The sequence below is a fragment of the Lonchura striata genome, chromosome 8 (assembly GCF_046129695.1).
Source record: "Lonchura striata isolate bLonStr1 chromosome 8, bLonStr1.mat, whole genome shotgun sequence".
Lineage (NCBI taxonomy): Eukaryota > Metazoa > Chordata > Aves > Passeriformes > Estrildidae > Lonchura > Lonchura striata.
Window position 1 is genome coordinate 22,710,522 of NC_134610.1, and position 20,667 is coordinate 22,731,188.

At 42.1% G+C, this 20,667-nt stretch overlaps 1 long non-coding RNA gene across 2 annotated transcripts in view; it reads left to right on the forward strand.

Moving 5' to 3' along the window:
- The first annotated feature begins 17,780 nt into the window (after window positions 1-17,780).
- The window catches only part of LOC110482909 (uncharacterized), a 118,977-nt gene continuing 116,090 nt past the window's right edge, over window positions 17,781-20,667 (forward strand). For both annotated transcript variants that reach the window (XR_013340377.1, XR_013340376.1), the window contains exon 1: window positions 17,781-17,842. This is a non-coding gene — a long non-coding RNA (uncharacterized LOC110482909). The remainder of the gene's footprint in view (window positions 17,843-20,667) is intronic.

A 20,667-nucleotide genomic window follows, 5' to 3' on the forward strand; every position in this document is an offset into this window, starting at 1 on the left:
TTGTGTATGTGTTTCTTAAATGGCAAGTTCTTTTGGCACACAGCTGTACTTCTGCTGTGATTTGTATCCCCTGCTAAAAAACTGACTGGTAGCTCTGAGACTAGGAAACTTTGGGATCAAAATGTACCTCATGGATACACATTTCTGAGGTGGAAAATCCCCCCCCCCACTTTTTTTTTTTTTTTAATTTTAATCAGACCAGCAAACCATCTTGTAAAGCAATGTGTAAAAAATTGCCTAACATATTTCTACACATAGGAGATCTGTAGCTGGATTTCATTATTTTTAAAATCAGATTTGAAAATATCTAATCAGCCATGAGTGTGATCGAGATTAACTGCTATGCAAAATGACTACTTTCAGAGAAGAGTGCTGACCAAAGCTCAGCAAGGATAAAAGGTGTGAGCTCTGTTTAATCATATATCTATTGTGAAATGCTGCTCTTTATTTTTTAACCTCTTTTCTTTCCTCAAAAACAAAGAGACAAATGATATACACCAGAATCACAATACACACCAACATACTTCAAACCAATGCATTGAGCAGTGTCTGGAGTAAAGTCCTGCTTGGTGGGCTCTGGGCCACTCCTATGGGTCTGTACAGGACGGGTTGAGGGTGGCATATGAACCTCTCAGTCTTCCCCCTCCTTCACATGCATATATCTATTTTCTAATGCACCACCCTGGACTAAAGTGGGTATTTCTGGTCCCTTTCTCGGGCATGCCCTTTACTGCAAGTGCTACATGACTGTATAGTTTGGCCTGTTTTCTTCCTGAGCTGCTTTTAGAAAAACTCCAACTTTATCAATTGGAGCTGCAGGAAAAGCTGTCTCAAGGCTCACTGGCAGAGCAAGTAAGCCCATTCCCTAGCACTGGAACTCAGCACTCCCTGACTGGTAAAGCTGCAGCAGTCTCCTACCAACCATGCTGGAATAACATGCTGCATGAGCAAGTCTCTCTCCTCTGTCTTCTCCAGTGCTGGCCAAAAGCAGTCTGAAAATGCAGTAAATCTTTATTTAATTCCAGCTCAAAGATCATCTTATGATTTCAGAGGAACTTTAGTCCCTCTTAAAGCCAGGTAGTGCAGGTTTGATTGCTGAGAGGAAAGATGTTGAACAGCAACTGCATAATAGAGTATTTACTCAGAGTTGATGGACTTCTATGATCTTAAAAAGCATTTTCTATTACCACCATGCAGCAAAGATTAGTCCAAATATTTCAGTTTTCTGAAATGGTTTAAGGTGCTTAATATTAACACAAAAGTTGTAAAGACAATTAGCAAGATGCTTTATTTGATTTTGTTGTTTGTTTGGATGCCTTTCAAAGTCCTTATCTTTTTTCCTCATTACTTGCCTACTATATAGCAATCATAACATCTCGTAGGAAAAACTGAGCAGCCTGATCACTGCTTATGCCAGTGTACCCTAGAAAAGTGCCAGCTATGGCTGGCAAGCTTCAGTCAGTTCCATTAGAGAGGCTGTTGTGATCAGGAGGAACTCTAGTCAGGCAGGAAGATTCCCAGTTCATTTAACCTTTGGGCTTTGTCGAGGCATAACAAGAGTATTTATTACTTCTTTTTGTTTTTAATGGCCTTACTAAAGGCCAGCAGCTCCTCAGATGTTTGGTGGGCCCCTAGCCCAGTTGCAGTAATGAACTGTCCCTGACAAGCTCTGATGTGAATTGAGCCCACACAGGGCAGTTTGCTATAAACAGAAATTCACTGGCTCCCCTTTTGACAGGTATCTTTATCTCTCTCACAGACTTAGCCAAACGATCTGCTCCAAAGATCTCAAACTCCAAGACATTCAAATCCAAGACATTCAAATGTTTGTCTTTGTACAAACATTACAGTTCAGGACCATCTTTTAATCATTGGCTGAGGGAAGCATTAGAGGTGCAACCACAAGATGCAAGGCTGCCACATTGAAGGGATGATGATAGAAAAACCCTGGGGAAAGGCTTCATTTGGAAAAAAGAACTAGCATGTTGTGTTCCCCCGTCCCTAGTGACAGAGGATGTCACCTCTGCTGAGCAGTCCTTCAGTTTCACCATAGTTGCTTCTAGGTTTTTTCTGGTCTCTCCAACACTGTGGTCTCACTGCCAACAAGGCACAATCTCCTCCCCAAGAGGAGATTTCCTGACATGGGATATTTCTCTTTCCATACAAAAGCACAGGTCCAAGCTGTGCAGCTATACTAATAATAAGTGTTTCTGAATCAAGGACTATCCATTGGATTTTCCAGATTGACCATTCCAAAATTTTGGGATGCTTTCCTTTCTTCATATTACATCCCTATTTTTTTTTTTTAATAATTCTATTAGCTACTATGATTTACCTTTTGGCAGTTTGCTGAGCTTAGGTTTTCATGTTGCTTTATAGAAAACCATAATTCTTTCTGTGGGTGCTGGGTTACAATTACATGGCATTAATGGGCCCTGGCAGAGCAATCCTGTGCCCTGGAGCACCTTAGGGTTTACTTTGGGGCTTTGCTTCATTCTCTCTACAATACAGCTCGAATATGCATTCATTTGCTGTTTTGTTTCACACATCCCATTGCTTTTGCTGGCTTTTCTGGTCTGCCAGGCTGAGGAGTTTAGCAGGACTTCTTCCATGCAGAAATGTAGCCATGTGGTCTTGAAGCAGCATGGCCAGGGGTTTGCTGATAAATGTTATGTTCCATTAGGGTATGGGCAGAATCATTCCAATCCTAACTCTGTTGTGTGTTTGAATTGTTCATGCCAGCAGATTGTACTCTTTCTTTTTTTCCTTCTTGGCCTTCCTCTATTCACGTTCAAAAATAAACGTGCTTGGAGTGTCCATACATTTGCACTTGGTTCTGATCTTCATTGTGACTTTCTGTGATCTATGGCCCCCAGCACAAGGAACTGGCAAGGAAGTGTCTGGAATTGTGTTCTGGCTGCTTTAGAGCCCCATCCCTCTATTAATCTGCATTACAGACAAAAGGCCAGATCAGTGCAATTCTCCTGAGCTTAGATTCAGTGACCCAAAATATATGCCAGCTGAGAATCTGGCCCGATGTCTTATTTATAACTGAGATAAAATTTGCAGAGAGAGATAATACCTTTTATAAGATCCCCTTGATTTATTTGGGGATGGAGTGCAGGGAAGGTGGGAAATAGAATTTTTTGGGCATACAAGAGTCTTTTCAGGGAGAAATATCTTTAGTGTCCTCATCTTCTGAAGATGCCAGAGAAATTTTTATTACAGTCTGTTCACAGCAAAGAGGTGTATGAAAAAAGTGTGAATAATGACAAAGCACAGAGTTTTCTTTCGTGAGTCCTGCACTCTTCCCTGCACAAAGCCCTTCCCTTTTGTCACAGCTGTCTGACCTGGGGAAAAGAAGACCTGTGGTTATCTCTCCCCCAGTCTGACACTGCCCCATACAGCTGACCCTATTTCTTCCTCGAGCTGGTCTGTTTGTTAAGGTTGGTGTGGTAACTGGCTGTGCCTCCCTGGGAGTGCTGCTTCTCCCTGTGTTTGGCACACAAAACCATCCCACTGGGTTTACATAGATAGGGTGGGACCTGTGACTTCACCCTCTCTGCCAGGTCCTGGGGCAAGTCTTGATTTGTTGTGCTATCACATGTCCAGCACTGCTGTTTGTACTTGACAACTACTCAGATGCAATTAGAAAATACGAATTTGGATGTATTTGTGGAACTATTAACCCAAGACTTCTACAAAGGGGGCTTGAAAACAAGCTAGACAAGACTGTTTGAATGAGTGGGCAGTGCCAGGTTCCCCGTTGAGGTGTGGGTTCAGCAGTGGTGGCACCACAGAGAGCTTTCCCTCAGGACACAGTGAGGTGAGGGCTGCTGTCTCTTTTCTCCAGGCCAGCGTATGTGAACACCAGTGGCAGAGTGTGATTTTGGCTGCCAGTACAAGTGACATGACAGAGCCCCATGAGCAGAGATGGCAACAATGCCTTTCAATGGTTGCATGCACCAAGTGTTCAGAGTCCCATATATAAAGCAGGAATTTCATAAACAAGCAAGGAAAACACTTCCTCAGTTTCCTAGGAGAGAGTGAAATAATGTCTTTCTGGGAATCCTCTTCAGTCACTGCCAGCAGGTGTCCTAGCTGTGCTTCTCTAGTGAAGATTTACCACTTGGTCTGTCAGCATGGACACATCCCACCTTCTTCATGTTTTCCAATAGCTGGTGGGGTTTGCTGCAGAAGCCATGCCTAGATTTCTTTGCTGAACTAGATGAGAATGTAATGAGTGAAATGATGGAGTGAGCTCAGACTCAAATGCAGGGGGTACGGCATATAGCAGGAGAATAAATCTTTGTCCCCCCTTCCTGGCCAGATGCACTATAAGCCTGACAGACTTATGATTTTATATGGAGAGCAACATATGCTACAGCTTTTATTTCTCTAACCATTAATCAAAAGGTATTTTGTATAAACAGTGTAATTGCCAGCTCTGGCCAGCGTGGGTGGGCTGACAGAAAGGCTTTGCAGTTACAGATAATCCTGGCCAGACACTGGCCCTGGTAGCCAGCAGCAGCTGTAGGGACCATACGCCAGCGTGGGTGGGTGTGCGGGGCTGCACACCAGGCTCCAGGCAGAGCTGCCTTTCCAGCTAGCCCGGAGAAATGCTGCTCAAGAATGAGAATAGTGGTGTTTCAGCAGAGACAAACCCTCTTGCATATGTCTGTGCTCTTTGTCTTCATGGACTTTAGCCTGGGTTATGTCTGTTCATTTCCTAATGGTACCAAACCTGTGGTTTTTGTTTTCTTAGTTGTGCCAAAGAATTTTAAACTGCAGACAAGACAGCCCAGCACACATGAGCAGGCAGCTTCTTGCCCACAATCCAAAATAGGACAGGGAACTGCAAAGGTTAAGAGGACTTCCCCTTGGTGCAGGGGCTGGGGGGTTACATGAGCCAAGTGCTGGATGTGGAGGTGACTGTGATGTTCCAGCAGTGAAGTGCCTACTAGCAGTGAGCTGGAAGGGAAATGCTGGACTGGAAGCCTTTCCATGGATCTTCTGAAAACCAAGCCACAGGTACTTTCTGCCTCATGTAAGTCTGTGAGAAAGGAAGAGCCACATGGGGCCGTGCTGCTCAGTAATGCTCAAGCACCTTTCTTTGGAGGGCATTTGTGTTTTCAGCCTCTGCAAGGGTGGCTGCCGTGAGTAGACTGTGCATGGACAGCTTCTGGGGAGTTGGCAGGAGAGGACAGCAAAGCCTCACAGCATCAGAGTTATTTATTGAAAGCAAAACATTTTATTGTCCAGTTTTATGCCACTATTTGGTGCCATAGTAATTTATCTCAAAGGACTGTTTCCAGGCTATTGATGCCAGGTGATGTGAAGCTACAGCTAGGCCAGAACTCTGGTGCCAAGGTGGTTTTGAACAGCAGCCAGTGGGAGCAAGAAGTGCCAGGATGATAATAAAACACTGCTTCTGAAGGCAGTGTTTTATTACTTCCAGGAATTAACAGTCTATTTTAAATTTAAGAAATCTGATGGTTTTGTAAAGGTAATTTCTAGATTTCTGGGGTAGATTTACCAAAGAGCAAATCTCTGATTCTCTTCTAGAAATACTCATTGATGAATTTAAAATACCAGACTTACAATAGGATTAATAACATCTGTATTACAGCAAGAAAATCATGCATATTTTTTACTGATATCTTCATCTGTAGGGAAGGATCCCATCAGCTACAGATTATCCCTTGACTTCTGTAGTTACCAGCTCATCAGTGACAAACAAGGCTAATGTGAAGTGTGAAGGAATACACCATTAGGTCAGCAATCCTCCCCCTGCCTACTTCCAGCAGTTATATGGTGTTAGCCTGGTATGGGAGTGACAGTTCTACTACATTTCATTTCCCTACGAATCATGGGAAAACAGGGGATAAAGGGAAACTAATTCAGTCACAGAGATTGTCACAAAAAGTTCATAGTATACTGAGAGAGATTGGCACCAAGTAGCAAATTTCAGAGCCAAATACTGATGCCTGAAAACTCAAGAAGATTCTTAAATCTGGAGATTTGATTTAGCCAGTTCTAGAAGTACTTTAAAACTTGCATAGAAGGTAGCCTTGTATTCCCTACCATCTCAACATTTAGTGCTGCTTACTTTGTAGTGAAAGCAGATTTATATTTTGCTGGTCTTGAAGTGACTGATTTGCTGAACATCAGAAGATAGAATTTGCTATAACAAATGGTTGGATCGATGATCTAACACATGAATATGCTGTTACTGACAACATGTGATGATTCAAAGGCAAACACATCTTGCTGTGCCATATCTTAGGAAATAATTTCTTCCTGACACTTCTAGTGATCATCTTACACCATGAAGCATGAGATTTGATTACTGATACTTTAGCATGCATAACTACAAAGGTTGTTAGTTTTAATGGAATGGGCAGCATGTCTCATGAGAGGTATAAACACATTGTGTGTATTTGAAATACGATTGTAATGATTTGGCTTATTCTAATACAGAAGACTTTGCTCAATTTGATTAGCTGATGAAAACATAGCATTGCTCAACAAATCAGCCGGACTCATAGTTAACATTTTTCATGAAGTCTTACTGTAAGGTAGGTAGTTTTCCTCTCAGTAATATGTCTGTCTAGAGTAGGAGCAATTTCTGCTGGGAATGTGAGGCTTAGGAACAGTTCTGTGGAGCTGGATGTACCAGAAATGGCAGTTTTGCATCTCTTCAAGGGAGAATTGGAATGACAGAGCTCTGTAATTTGGAGAGACCCATTGTAAAGTAATGAATTTTCCATCACCCCTTTTGGCTCTCTCTTCATGATGGTAGTTTTGGCCAACTAGCTTGCATATCAGAAGGACTGGTCTTCCTCAATAATTTTCTTGTGCTATTTATAGCTATTTCCTCAAAAGGCTGGGCCAGTTGAATTCAGTCTTTGATGCACAGATATTTCAGAAGTAGCAGCATGTTAGGATTTCACATGCTTCCTCAGGAATTTTCTAGTTTGAATTTGTGTATTGTGTATTGTGTCTCAGTTTAAAAAACAGTGAGTGGAGATTGACTAATGAGCAGCTTCCTTCAGCTTGCTGCAGCCTGGCATCAAGTTTTAAACTGTGCTTGACTTCAGTTACCAGCTGTAAGGGCAGTCAGTCAGGCAGGAATTAAGTGATGTTGTTGGCAACTCCTTAATGCAACTCTTTAAATGTAAATAGGGTTGCCAGCGTTGATCTTCAAGCCAGTTTTGATATGACAGTGCCCTTTGGCAGATGTCTCCTTCTCTGGAGATAAAACCCACGTGGAGGCAACTTATTCTGAGCTCGAAGGCTGCAAAGGTGTACCTACCTCTGGTTGGTTCTCTCTATTTATTTCTGAATGTTTATATTAAATAAAAGAGCTCGAATAACTCCAGAATGGACTACAAGTGCAAGCTAAACTCTTTTCTGATACTGCTCATGAAATATTTCATAGTACAGACTTTGTGGGATTTGCTGTTGAGCTCTACTCTCTACACAGAGTGACAATAGAGGTGAGGACTCCTGTCACCTTTGTTCCCATACTTGGCTCTGTTGTTTGATTTCCCAAAGTGATCAATTTGAGGCAATTTACAGCCTGAGTGCTGGATTTATACCCTATCTGGTGTGGCCTACACATAAAGCATCCTTCTGCTAAAGATAATATTCTCATTGATCTTCAACATAAGGGAGAATCCTTTAACATTTGGGTTAATTCCAAGCCAGGAGGTATTTCTTTCTCTTTCGGTTCTTCTCAGACAAATTATCCAAAAGGGAAAATTCTACAGAGTCCATCTCCTCAGCCATGATTTTAAAGCCAGCTATAGGATTTGCAATTCATGGGACCCTTTTCAAGCCTCCTCTTCTGCCTGGCATATCTTCAAAATCTTGGAGTACTTGAATAAATTAAGTTATTAAAAAAAAACAAATCAAACAAATCCTCTGCTTGGTTTTGCTTGCTTTTATTACTGGGTCAGGTAACAAGGCAGGAAGCTGATGGCCCACAGCTGAACCCCCCTTTTCAGAGCTGAATGTGTGTGGGTCCAGTTGTGCTCTCCACCACCAAGATTTTTGGACCTTCCGCTTCAGTGAAACTGAATAGAAGTTACAAGCTGCCTGCTCTTAAATATTTATGCAATTTTAAGGGATAGTTTTTTTCTCTCTCTGCCCACCCCCTCACATTTTGATGGCTTTCTTGTTTAGTACTTTTTGAATCCAGTTCCCACATTTCTAGATCCCAGGCGAATATTTTATGCATGTCTACCTACCCATGCCAGTCTTTGATTTTTACAGAGACCTGTAGCAGTGCCTGCATTTACAGTATAGCAAACAGAATTAAAAATCAAATTGAATCACACCTTGTGGCCACCTCAATCCAAATGCTGCAAATATGAGGACCTTAAGTTATTATGCAGAAACCCTTATTTTCTTCAGATATGAAGACCAAATGTTCTGTGTCTGTTTCACCTTTTCTTCATTTCACCTAATTTGAAATCAGAGCAACAATGGATACAGAGCATGCCTGGCTGCCTGTGTCTGGCAGGATTTCAGTCATCTGTGAATCCATATTGCTTTTTTAATACTGCTGATAAGTGTTCACTGTTATTTCTAGACCATCTAGGAGATACAGAAGATTCATTAAACAGTCTGGTCAATGCAGTGGCCAAGCTTACATTGAAATGAATTTACCTATAAACTACTGTTACCAGATCTATACAGAGAATTAGAAAAAGCAAAATTGTAAGAAATCTTGTAACCAGGTTTCTTTTCCAGACTAGGTGTTGAGGTCAGGTTGTCTAAAGTGGATGAGGAGTGAGTGGTGTTATGATTCACTACTTACAGTGCCATTCTGGAGACTTTTTTTTAGCTGATTTTTAGTGTTCAGTGGATTGGCCATTGATGGGCCCTGTTCTTTACTCTTGAAAGGAGACTTGTGTGCTTCTGGACCACCAAAGCAATACTGGATGGCAATTATTTTTTCCTGGATAGAAGTGCTAATATGAATCATCTTTCCCTAATATGAATCATCATCACTCAAACCTTTGCAGTTCACACCAGTAAACGTGCTCATATTACTATGGCAGCACTAAGAACCACAGGGAAAAGACCCCAGCCTTTTGTGCTAGAGCAGAGTTTTATAAACCCCTGTCTCTCTGCCTGCACCCTTGTGGTTTAGTGCTTCAGTTTTATTAACCACTCTTTTGACAGCTTCTTAGCCTAGTCACGGGTAAGGCTGCAGCTGCAGTATGTGTTTCTGAAATTCTCCCCAGTGCAAAGAAATTGTGTAGCAAATCTGCTGCCTCCTTACTACAAAATGCTGCTACTAATCCCTGGTAAACCACTTGATTTGCTAAAAGAATTTCTAGTTATTTAATTTTATGTCTTTCATTATTGGTTGTTCATAATCACTCTCAGCCTTCCAAACTTTCATGCCCCAACATTTTATTTGTTATAGCTCATATTCCCTTATTCTCTTTCTATTAGCTTCTTACCTTCAGTTTAGTCTTTGGGCTTTCTTTTTTTTTCTTTTCTTTTTTTTTTTTTTTGAAAGGCACCTGTTTAACTTGAACAATATCTTGCAATTTAACCATTTTATTGCTTTCTCCTATACTTTCCTGCCTCCTCTCTCTAAAGAACACCTCTTTTTTTGTGCTCTCCATGATCACAAACAAGTTTCTTAAATAGCTTCCATGCTGAGTCTAAAGATTTTAATTTCCTTGCTTTAAAGTTTTTTTTAGTATCTACTGCACTTAAGCATAAAGTTTCTCTTCTGTGGCACTTGTTGCTGTGACTCCTGCCTGTGAAGCTGAGTTGCAGTGTGGCCCTAGACACAAAGGGCAGGTCCTTCCTGATTACCTCTTCCCTCAGCTACAGCCTGGACCAGTGCTTGGATTAATGAATCTGATGGGAAACTGCCTGCAGTGTGAAGGAGAAAAAAAAGAAAAATAAACCTGAAAAAAAAATAGTTACCCTCATTCCCACTACCCAGTGTAGGACTTGAAGTATTTCAGTGTTTCATGCCAGACTCCTCAGACAGAGCTGGGTTTGGTTTCAGGTCTCACCTGTACCTGGATGCTGCTAGAAGATGGATGAAAAGGTGCAGGTTCTCCTGATGCATTTGTATTTGGGAGCAGAACACCTGATTAGCCAAAATCCTTATTCCTCTGTAAGAGCTGCACTCGGACTGTCTGTCTGAGGAGAGCTGGAGGGTCTGTGAGAAATCATGAGCTGGCAGGAACGACTTCAAATCTGTCTGCAGGGATCCTGACACTACCTGCAGCCCACCCAAACACAGTGTGTTTTTACAGGAGCACAGCAAGTTAGGTGTGAGGATGGCTCTGATTAATAAAATCATAAGAGGTCTCCATAGTTCTGCAGGCAGACTAATTGGGATCAGAAGATCTGGAAACAACAGAAATGTGATGTGCACTGACATGTTTTTATTCTCCTTTAGGGCTTTTAAATTTTTCTTACTACTAGGCTATAAGTGATAATGCTCTAGGGAAAAGCCAAGTGTGTATTTTAAATCTCCTTTTGCATTACTCTTACACCTCAATTTATTTTTTTCTCCAGATTGGGATTGCACTAAAATAAACTAAAATAAACCTCTAAATCAAAATAACTGGGCACTTGAAAATTTGCACCGGTGACTTCCAGAAGCAATTTTACCGAGCTTGATATTACCAGGCAAAGATGCTACCCTAACACCCTGTGAGTCTGTACTGACCCTGGACACCCATGGGCAGCAGTCTCTCTGGCTCCTGGCTGCCCATGAAGGCTGCTGGGACCAAGAGAGACAGCGGGTGCCTTGTGCACTATCCCTTCTCCCTTTATGAGTGCATCCCTAGGTGAGCTCAGTGCAGCAGAGGCTGTTTCCAATCACATAACTAGCAGCATGAAGACTCTGATATTTGGGGCACACAGGGAAACCTCCCATACTGCTCTGGAGTGGGCATTTCTGGTTTGTCACCAGGCTTGGTGACTCCAGCCGGCCACAAGTCAGGAATGAAATGTGAGTGGGGACAGCTGAGGAGTGGATAACTATTGTCAGAAGAAACTATTTTGGAGGGAAAAAGCTATGGGTGGTTTTTGTGGTTGTCCAAGACTGGCTCAGTTATGAAGGTGTGTAAGAAATCAGGTGGGATTGCCCCAGTTGGTGGTGTGCTGCTGGCTTTGGCTGAGCTTCATTGGTGTCAAAAAAGTCAGCAGGGACTAACAGAGTGGGAAAAGCCACTTTGGAGTATGTGCATCCACATGGAAGAGTTTTCTTTTGATTCTTTCAAGCCCTCATTTCACACATTTCTCATGTTTAGAGAATTGTAAGAACTGATATTTGGAGGTAAAGCATGCAAATATAATACTGCAGAAGGAGGACACTGGCTTCCTCTCTTCATATTGCCAAGAGACTCTTGGTGGAAAAGAACAAATGTCAGTCTAGAAAATTCAGGAAATTTGTAAACTTGGGAGTGTGGTGGTAAAATCTAAACAAAGATTTCAAGGTACATATTTCTTAGGTTTTAAGGCAGCTCTTCTAGAGTTCAAGTTCTTTCCATCAAGGACTGAATGAAGGAAAGACCTGAATCCAAATTGTGCAGTTCCAGATTGGCTCCATTTTCCTTCTCTCTACCTAGTTGCCTTGAAAGTATCTAGCTCTATTTTTTAGTTCTTCTTTCATTTTTTTTGCCATTTTCTAGCACCAGAGAACAAAGTTTTAACCTTAAACAGATTTTTATAATCAGGTTCCAAACCCCTCAAACAAGTTATTTGATTGAAAGTAGTGCTAGTACTGCTAGTACTGCCTTTGACAGGATCTGTGCTAGCAGGGGCCACAATGATGCATAATAGCACTGTGTTGTGCTATGTGAGTGTTGTGACTGGTATCTGTTATTACCCAAAAGGAATCCAGAGTGTAGAACCTTAGCAAGTGACAGTTTCCCCATGGATAATGGGACCCTGCTTGCTAGAAGGACCCCTTGACCATTCTTGCAAGATAAGTCATGGAAAATAAATTACAGCTTTTTGTAATGACTGTTTATCATTGCAGCAGTGCTGACCAGTCTGGATTAATAATGAGTGTAGATGATTCCCTGGTTTTGTTACATTCCTGTGCCTTAAGCGTTTATTTAATTGAACTGCTGTGTTTTTATTACCAAACTTTCCTGGCTTCAGCATGATAGGAGGCAGTTCACAGACTAGGGGCGCATGGAACAGCTTTAATTGTTTCATATTCCCATCCACTGTTCCTCCTCCTCCACCCAGTCTCTCCAGAGGTGCCTCTGGGTCGGAGTTGAATTGAAAAGTCATTTAACATAAATGCTTTAGCATGTCTTGGTCCCCCAGGTACAGTGGGCAAGGTACCAAACTTCCAGGCATTTTAAGAACATCCTGAGGATGGTGTGTCATAGCAACGGTGCTGCTGGCTGCAGTCTTGGCTTGCATGCTTTCCTTCAGCAACGCTGGAATTCCTCCTGCACTTTAAACAAGAACAGACGCTGTTCTCCAGGCTTCTTTCCATAAATATAGACAAACTGGGTCAAACTCTTTCCTCAGTTGCACTGAAGTAAATCAGAAGTAACTCCACCGACAACCATGAACACTTCACTGTGTAATAGTGAAGTTACACAGGCAGAGCACAGAATTCAGACTACTCTGCTTGCCTATGTATGTAAAAGCTGTCACCGCCAGCCAAGCTGAAATGCTCATTTACTGCAGCACATGGATAGCATTATTGTTACTACAGACTTTGTTTGGGTGGAAGTCAGTGGTTAAACACCTGAAATCTCAGTAGACAAAAGAGAAGACTATAAAGTTTTATGACTCCAGAGTAGGAGATTGCAACATGTAGGTTCGATTAAAAAAAAAATCAGAAACTATGTTATATTACATACTTTGGAGGTTTTGTCACTGAGTTGATTAGTATGACTTAGTTATTAGCTGTTACTAGAAGCTTTCCACTGAGAAATGGAATTAGAAATACCAGTTGCTGTATTTTTATTCACAATCCTGTTGAATTAATCTCACTCTCCCAGATGCACAGAGAACGAGTCCTAAGGCTGTTTTGCAGGTTTAAATATTTGCCTGTTTCTTTGTGGGGGGGAAATGCAATCTATAGAGAGAAAACCGTGTTCTGTAACACCTGGGCTTCAGATGCGTACACCAGAGCAGAAAGGGACAATGGCTGTCAGCCACATTTGGGCCTTGGGCAGCTTTAATTTTGGGGACAGGGATACTTATTTTCCTGGGCCAGCACTAGTACCTTTTCTAACTCTCTTTGGCATCCCCTGACTTTATCCTATTCCTTTGGTTTCCCTTTTCTCTGCATACCCTCTTCAAGCCCTGTGATAGCCACCCTGGGCAGTAGAGAAAAACAAGGAATTAGATAAGAAAACATTCATGTTTTCTCACATACACAAGAATTCACAGGTAGATACATTCCTGAAACATATTTAATATATCAAATACTTTTTTTTACCTTGCAGTTGGATCATATACCTCTTTAAAAAAGACAGGGTTTTGTCCAATCTCTGAGTGGTATTCAGGTATTTTCAGTGCCAGCGCATACATGAGAAGATGTGGAAATGGTGGCAGAAGGTGTTGATATGAGGTTTACCTGTGGACTTGGCTCTCAAATACAATTTCTAGGTGTCTTTTAGACAGCTAAATCTGCTACTCAAAAGAGCCTCACATCAAAACAGAAAGCTGTAGTGAATTAATTAGAAATACAAAATAATGCTTTCAGGCAGTTGTTTGTAGTATCTGTCCAGACCTACTCCTATACAAAGCCCTCTGCTTCTTCCTCTTCCTCCAGTTTTCCTGTCTTATCCTGTGTATTTTTAGGCAGTACAACCAGTGAGATCCAGCCTCTACCCGAACTGGGCTCCATTAGGTGAGCTCACTGGGTCATGACATTTAAAGACAGGAAAAGCACAAAATGTCATTTGAGAGGGTAAGTTAAGAATTAAGACGAGCTTCTGAAGGTGTGGCAGCCCCCAGATCAGCCTGCCCCAGTGAGTTTGACTTGTACTGGTTGTAATGAACAAGAGCTGATGTTCTCCAGCCTCTCTTAAAGCGAGCAACTGGGCCAAAACAGAGGGATCCTGCAGAGCCCTGCTTTTTGATCTGATCCTGGGAGCCCTTGATTAGAGCAGAAAACATGGGTAATGTGAGCCTTCAGTTGTTTACAAATTTCTGCTTGAGCATGGTGTGCCCAAGGGAGACTTGCAGATGTTTAGGAGTTTGCTGGTAATTTTATTTTACCCATTTTTATTACTGATTGAAAAGTACAGGATTGAGGTGATTTTTTTCTAGTAATGGTTTTTCTGGTGGAGAAATACAAAGAAAAGAAATCCCTTTTGACATGGGAAATGATGTTATATTTTCTTTAATAAAGAGTAAATTTTATTGTGCGCCAAGCCAATTTATAAATGTGGTCTCTGTAACTAGCACTTTTAATTATGGGGGGGGTGGGGGGGTGGGAAATGGAATTAGTTCATTAATGCTGTGAAAAAGAACAGTGACCTACCTGCCAAGTGGCAAGGTGGAAATAATTAATCTGGACAATTAAAAAGAAACTGATAAATTAAAATTAAAATCCTTCCATGTGCTACATTAAATTAGAGTTGTAATTTCCAGAATGTTGTGTTTATTGTCAGACTTGCTTCCCTTCTTTTCTTGCTTGCCTTGATTCTGTGTTTGCAAGTCCAGATAGTGAGCTCTTTGGTGTTCTATGCTAAATTCCTATGCCCATGCATATTTTGCAAAAGAGAGCCTGCAAGATCAAGCTCTTTGTGAAATCCAATGATGAAATGCACATGCCTTGTTTTTTATTGTCTTATTACAAACCTCCATATTCCCTTTGCTTTGCTTTGCTTGTTTTCCCACCGTTAAATGTCACTTGCCTTTCCCTGGGCTTTAAATGACCCAGGCATGGGGCTGAATTACTGGGGTCATCTCAATCAATTTATGACCTTAAAAATCCGATCCACACAGAAACTACTGGGCTGATGGAGCTGAACCCTAAAGTATCCAGCGTATTTGCTCCACAGAACTGGAAGTAGTAAAACAGTTTCTTTTCTATAAATATCAGTAACTCCTCTTGACATTTACAAGTACATAGTATTTTTTTTACACACTGCATGATCTCAAAAGTGCTTAACAGATCAGTGAACTGTGTATCTGCTCAGCATTTGTAACTGCAAAGCCATTATGTGCCTTGCACCATCCCTCACAAAAGCCCAGGACATTTGCATTAGCTCCTGTCCATCTCAAGGCCATAAATTGCAGTAAGAAATATGGGCTACTGACTGAATGGTTGACCAGTGCTCTGATGCAGCCTACAGGAAAATATGAACATTATTGTTTACTTTAACTAGAGCATATATCATACAGAGCCAAAGACTTCTCGTTTGTTAAGATGAGAGTTGCTCTCCTCAGAAATATTTTGGGGCATGTCCCATTGCTAAGGAAAAACCACACTGAAACCCAAAAGCTAGGCAGAGGATGATCTGCAAGTTTTATATCTGAAGTGCTAGAACTGGCAAGCATTAAAAATACAGGGGGAGAGCCAAGTCAGATGTTTCTGTGATGTGGTAAAAATAAGCAGGGCGTGTTATAGCCTCTTCAGAAGGTGTGGGTTTGCCTTGTGAGAGGGAACACTACTAGATGGAATAAACAGCTGTGGCCAGAAATCAAATTCCTGGCAGTTCAGCAGCTCTGGTCCTCCTTCTCAAAAACTACAAATCACCAGGGGGATTTCCCTCAGCCCAGCTCCTGCCAGCAGCTTTGCAAAATCACCAGACAGCCTCCACCACATGGTTTTAACTCTTGAACACTCATATGTGTCAATTAGATTTCCTCGCTAAACCCTTAAGACATCATGATTCAGAGCTGAATTATACACTCTACACCCATGTTTCTTATCTAAACCAGCATATCATTGCCTGTGTCCAGCTGGGAATTTCCTCCTGGAGAGGAGGGACACAAGAAGCTCTTATAAATGACCAAGTACAGGGTGAGGCAAGGGCTAACAAATTTATTTAATTATAATGCAAATGAATACAGAAAATTTAAAATCTACCCTGAGGTATGAAACTTACAAAACTCTTTTAAAATCATGAGATTTCTCAGCTCCGTTAGTTTCTGCTGTAATGGCCCTATAAAAACTGAGGTGGGTGTCCATTGCTACATGATAAAAGCTGTCCCAATTAAAAAAAAGAAAAAAACTCAAAAACAATTAAAAGGTTGCTGAGACTAGATATGTATGGGAGGCTGTCCTGACATGACAAGCTATACAAGCATTGCTAAAGTCAAGGGAAATCCCAGCCACCCAGAGTGTCTGTACCATTCTCTGAAGTTTGTCTTGCTGGCTTGCAAGTGTCCTCTCACCCCTGTGTCTTTCCACCAGCCCATGGCCAGGGAGTGCTGTGTCTCACATACAGTTCAATCTCAGACTCAGATGTCCACCCAAGCTGTGTGGTAAGACCATCTTACGCTTCCTGAGCATGTAAGGGAGTGCTCTTGTGTGTCATGAGCTTAGCTTGTGTGATAGAAACCATGCTTCTCCTCATCCCTTTGTGTTTTTTCTCAGTGCTTTGCTGCCACAAAGTTGTGGTCATGGATTTTGTGAGATTGGCTCTAGTATTGCATATAACAGCAGAACAGGTTTGGGAATAAACAAATCCCAATTTGTGTTTCATGACAGCACCTGTTTTCAAACCCACAGCTGAAAGATTGAAGAAGAGAGGGTTTACAATAGACAACAAACAGAACTATTTAAAATATACTGTCAGCAGCCCAGTAAGCTTGGCATTCCAAGCTCTGCAAGGCCCAGAGCAGGAGGTGAGGGGCTGCTCTGCAGGCATCAGGATGCTGCTGCCTGGCCCCAGGAGCCACAGCCTGGCCTGCTCCTTGCTCTGCACGGGGGTGAGCAGCCTTGCAATTGCAGCGATGCAGCCCCAGCGTGGATGTGCCCTTCAAGGAGGTGTCTCAGCATGCCGTATCCTAAGGCACAGATTCCCACAGGTATTTGGAAACCTCCTGCTGAAACAGAGAAGCTCAGGTGCCTACATGCCATGCAGATTTTGGCCTGAGGGCTCTGTTGCTTCATCCACACAGTTGCTTCACCCCTGACTTTGGGCTAGTGAGCAAAATGGCAGAGAGGGTGTGATCATCCTTAAAAGACACTTCTGTGGTCAGAACCCAGTCTTGATGCCTGTATGGTTGAGGCTCCACTTCCCTATCCCAGGGGAGGGAGAAGAGCTGCTGCTCACTGCACTGCGGGCAATTTTCCTACTCAGGGCACCCCTGAGTGTGTCCCTGCCATGGGTGATCCCTTCTGGGGGACAAAGGAATGGAGGAAGCACACATACACCCATGGCTGAGCTGCCACAGTGTGGCAGCTGTGTGATCCAAACCTGAGTTGGCCTTCCCTGCTTATGAAAATTCGTATTTTTCCAACAGGATGTGTCTCCATATGTTATCTATATTTGAGTCTTCTTCCTCTGCTCTTTGTGTCCCGTTGCACCCTTGCTGTACTTGTCCACATGCACCTCTGAACAAGCTTCCAGGCTGTGGCATCTTTTATGTGTCTTTATTATGTCCAAGGCTGCACTGGGATTACATGATGTCTAGATTTCCTTGCAGTCAAGCTTAATATCCTGAGAAATGGGAAAATTTACTGAAATCCTGCAGCACTGGCCAGGGTGTGGGAGGGTCCACCCTGCTGTTTCCATGCCTGTGTTGTTGCCATGGATGTGCAGATTAATTTTTTTTTTTTTTTTTTTTTTTTTTTTTGGTGCGGGGAGAAGAGAGTAGTGATGTGGTGTTTTTTGTGTGTCAGGATGGGACAAATGCACTTCAGGTAATTTTGCCACTGCCTTATTTAAATTAATGCAAAGTTGTGATGGGAACTTAAAATATGTAAACCTGAAGAAACCTACAGGGAAAAAAAATGATGGTGAAAATATACTGCATGAAAAAGGTATTCAGCCTTCTGAGTACTATGGGAAAACAAACAGGAATAGCTGTAAGCAATAATCAGAAGGATATGAAATGTATGCTGGTACTTAGCTAGTATAAATATTCATTGCTTCAGGGGAGCCAGGCAAGCCAGCATCAGATGAGGATATTAGCTACATGTCATGGACTGAAATATTTCTGTAAAAAAGAAAGGGGGTGGCTGTTTGCAACTGTATTTGCAGGCAGAGCCAAAACTCAGTCCCTTGGAGGCACAGAAGTGCACCCTGGTTCCCCTGCAGCCCTTCAAGGCTTTATGCCATCCCAGTGCCCTTGCTGCCGTCAGTGCTCCTGCTTGGCTGCTCCCAGTCTGGGATTCATTTCAGATGGGAAAAAATGGCAGAGGAGCTTTGCTGCATAGACGGGACGCTGGGAGAGGGAAGGTCTGGAGGGTCCGTGCCAGAAGCACTGAGCTGCTCCCAAGGGCTGCTCGCCACAGGACATTATCCAGCTGCAGGGCTAGTGACACACAGCGACAGCCTTGGAATCACCCTCCTGTGACATCCCCGCCTCTGCTCTCTAATAACCACGGGTAGGCTCTCGGGGAGAAACTGCAGCAGCAAAGAGCCCTTGGGAAGCAAAGCTGCCAGGCTTACTCCCCAGGTTTAAAGTAAAACTCCCCCCTGAATATAATCCAGCACAAATCCTCATTAAAAGGAGATATGGTGCTATAGGAGAGCCCAGGAAGGCTCCTCTCCAGGATTGCATCAGATTGCAGGGATTCAGACATGCCAGGTGAAGAAAATGGCAGTCAGGAAAATGGGTAAATGAATCTGTCTTTGTTCAGTGTCAGGAAATTAATGCCAGCTTCTTAAAGCATAGGAAATGACATTGGCTGCCAAATACAAACTGCTCTGGATTTCATGGGAATAATTATGACAATGAAATATTTTCTTAACTTGACCTTTGGCCACATACTAAATGGAAAGAACTAAATTTGGCACTGCAAATGCAAACTGAGCCAAATTAATTTATACCCATGGAGGATCTGGCCTTACAGACCCTGCTCCACAGGGCCAAATCCTGCTGTCACTTATGCTGGTGTAAAAATGACTCCATTTTGCTGAACTGGAATGGAATTACTGGGGCTTGCACTAGGTGAGTGTGAGCACAATTTAGCATTCCGAGAGGACCCTGCCTCATGGAGGTCGGTGGTGTCCCGACTGAGCAAACTCCCAGCTCTTGCAGGAGCTCTGTAAGGCAGAAAAGTAGGGGTGAGGGGCCCCCTGCGGGCTTGACAGAAATGTGGTCTGAGGTGGGAAACCCTTACCAGAATCGCATCCCTGTTTGCAGACAACCTTCTGGAGATTAGTTCCGAGCCACTGACCCCCTTCTAAGGGATGAGCACGCATTCACTAACAGCTAAAATTAAATCTCGGTTTTTGTTGCTCTGCTTTGTACTTCTGGCTGTTTCCAACGTGTTGATTACCAGTCCAGTCATGCTTATTTGCCTCCTGCGCCCGGAACCTCTTAAATTCAAATAATGAAACGGTTATTGGCATTATTACATATTTATTTGTATCAGCCCAGATTAAGACTCCATGGTTTTGGATTCTAACAACAAACAAAATGACAATGTTAGCAAATGAGCTGATGATCTGTTTTGCATTCTCATTCTGGGCTCATTTCCACCAATTTAATTCAATAATTACTTTAGAAGAATAAAAAATATGATAGCATTCTATTGGTACAATAGGACAAACAACCTGGACTCATTCCAGCTTATATTTTCATCAGAAAAAGGAGAACATATCAGGCAGGAGAAATATTTTAGGAAGAGAAATATGTCACAGCCCATTTTTGGTTTACATTTCTGCAGTAATTTCATGACAGAAATATTAAGCAAGTGTTGTCACATAAGTTGCTTTCTTCATCATCTAGAATCAAGGCTATGTACTTAGTTTAAAACTCAGAATGAAAGCATTGGTTGTTTAGGTTTCTTTTGTAAATATGCATCTAATTGAAAAGTGGAAACCAGAGAAAATAATTCTGCAAAACATGGTACAGTCTTAAATTGCAGGAGGTTAATACACATCCTCAGTGTTTTCAATTGCAAAAGATGGGAGGTTTCTATTGAATGTGTCTCCCTTAAGGGAGGATAATTCCTCTTAAGGGAGGAACTAACTGATCTCTAACATGAGAAAACACCAAAGCCAAGGCAAAGGCCTGCTATTACTCTATCACAGAAAAACATTTCTTTGAAATTTCATCAGCGAGAAAATCAGTGAGTAAGGTTTCAGATTTCATAGAGGAATTTTACTGGGTTTTTTGGGGCACAAATGATAAAAATGCTATAAATTCTATCTCAGACTCTGCAAGTGAAAGGTTTAAGAGATTATGTGAGTAAATCATTCATCCCTTCTGAATATCCTGCTGATAAAAGGGATCCCCTGATGTGATATATACTGTCAGGTTTGAATTTGAAGCAGAGAATTTCTTTCAAGTTCCCTTCAGGGAATCTGTACATTTTATGCTGAATATTAGAATCACCTCTTCAGGCATGGAGAGGAAGGTAGAATGAGACCCTAAAGCCATAGAGAAATTATCAGAAAGAGATAAACTGGTTTCCTTTTTTTATTAAATTCTCCTATAACCAGCTTTATAACCTAGCAAGTCACAAAAATTTCACAGTACATTACACATGCTCGCTGGCAGGCATTTCAAGATCAG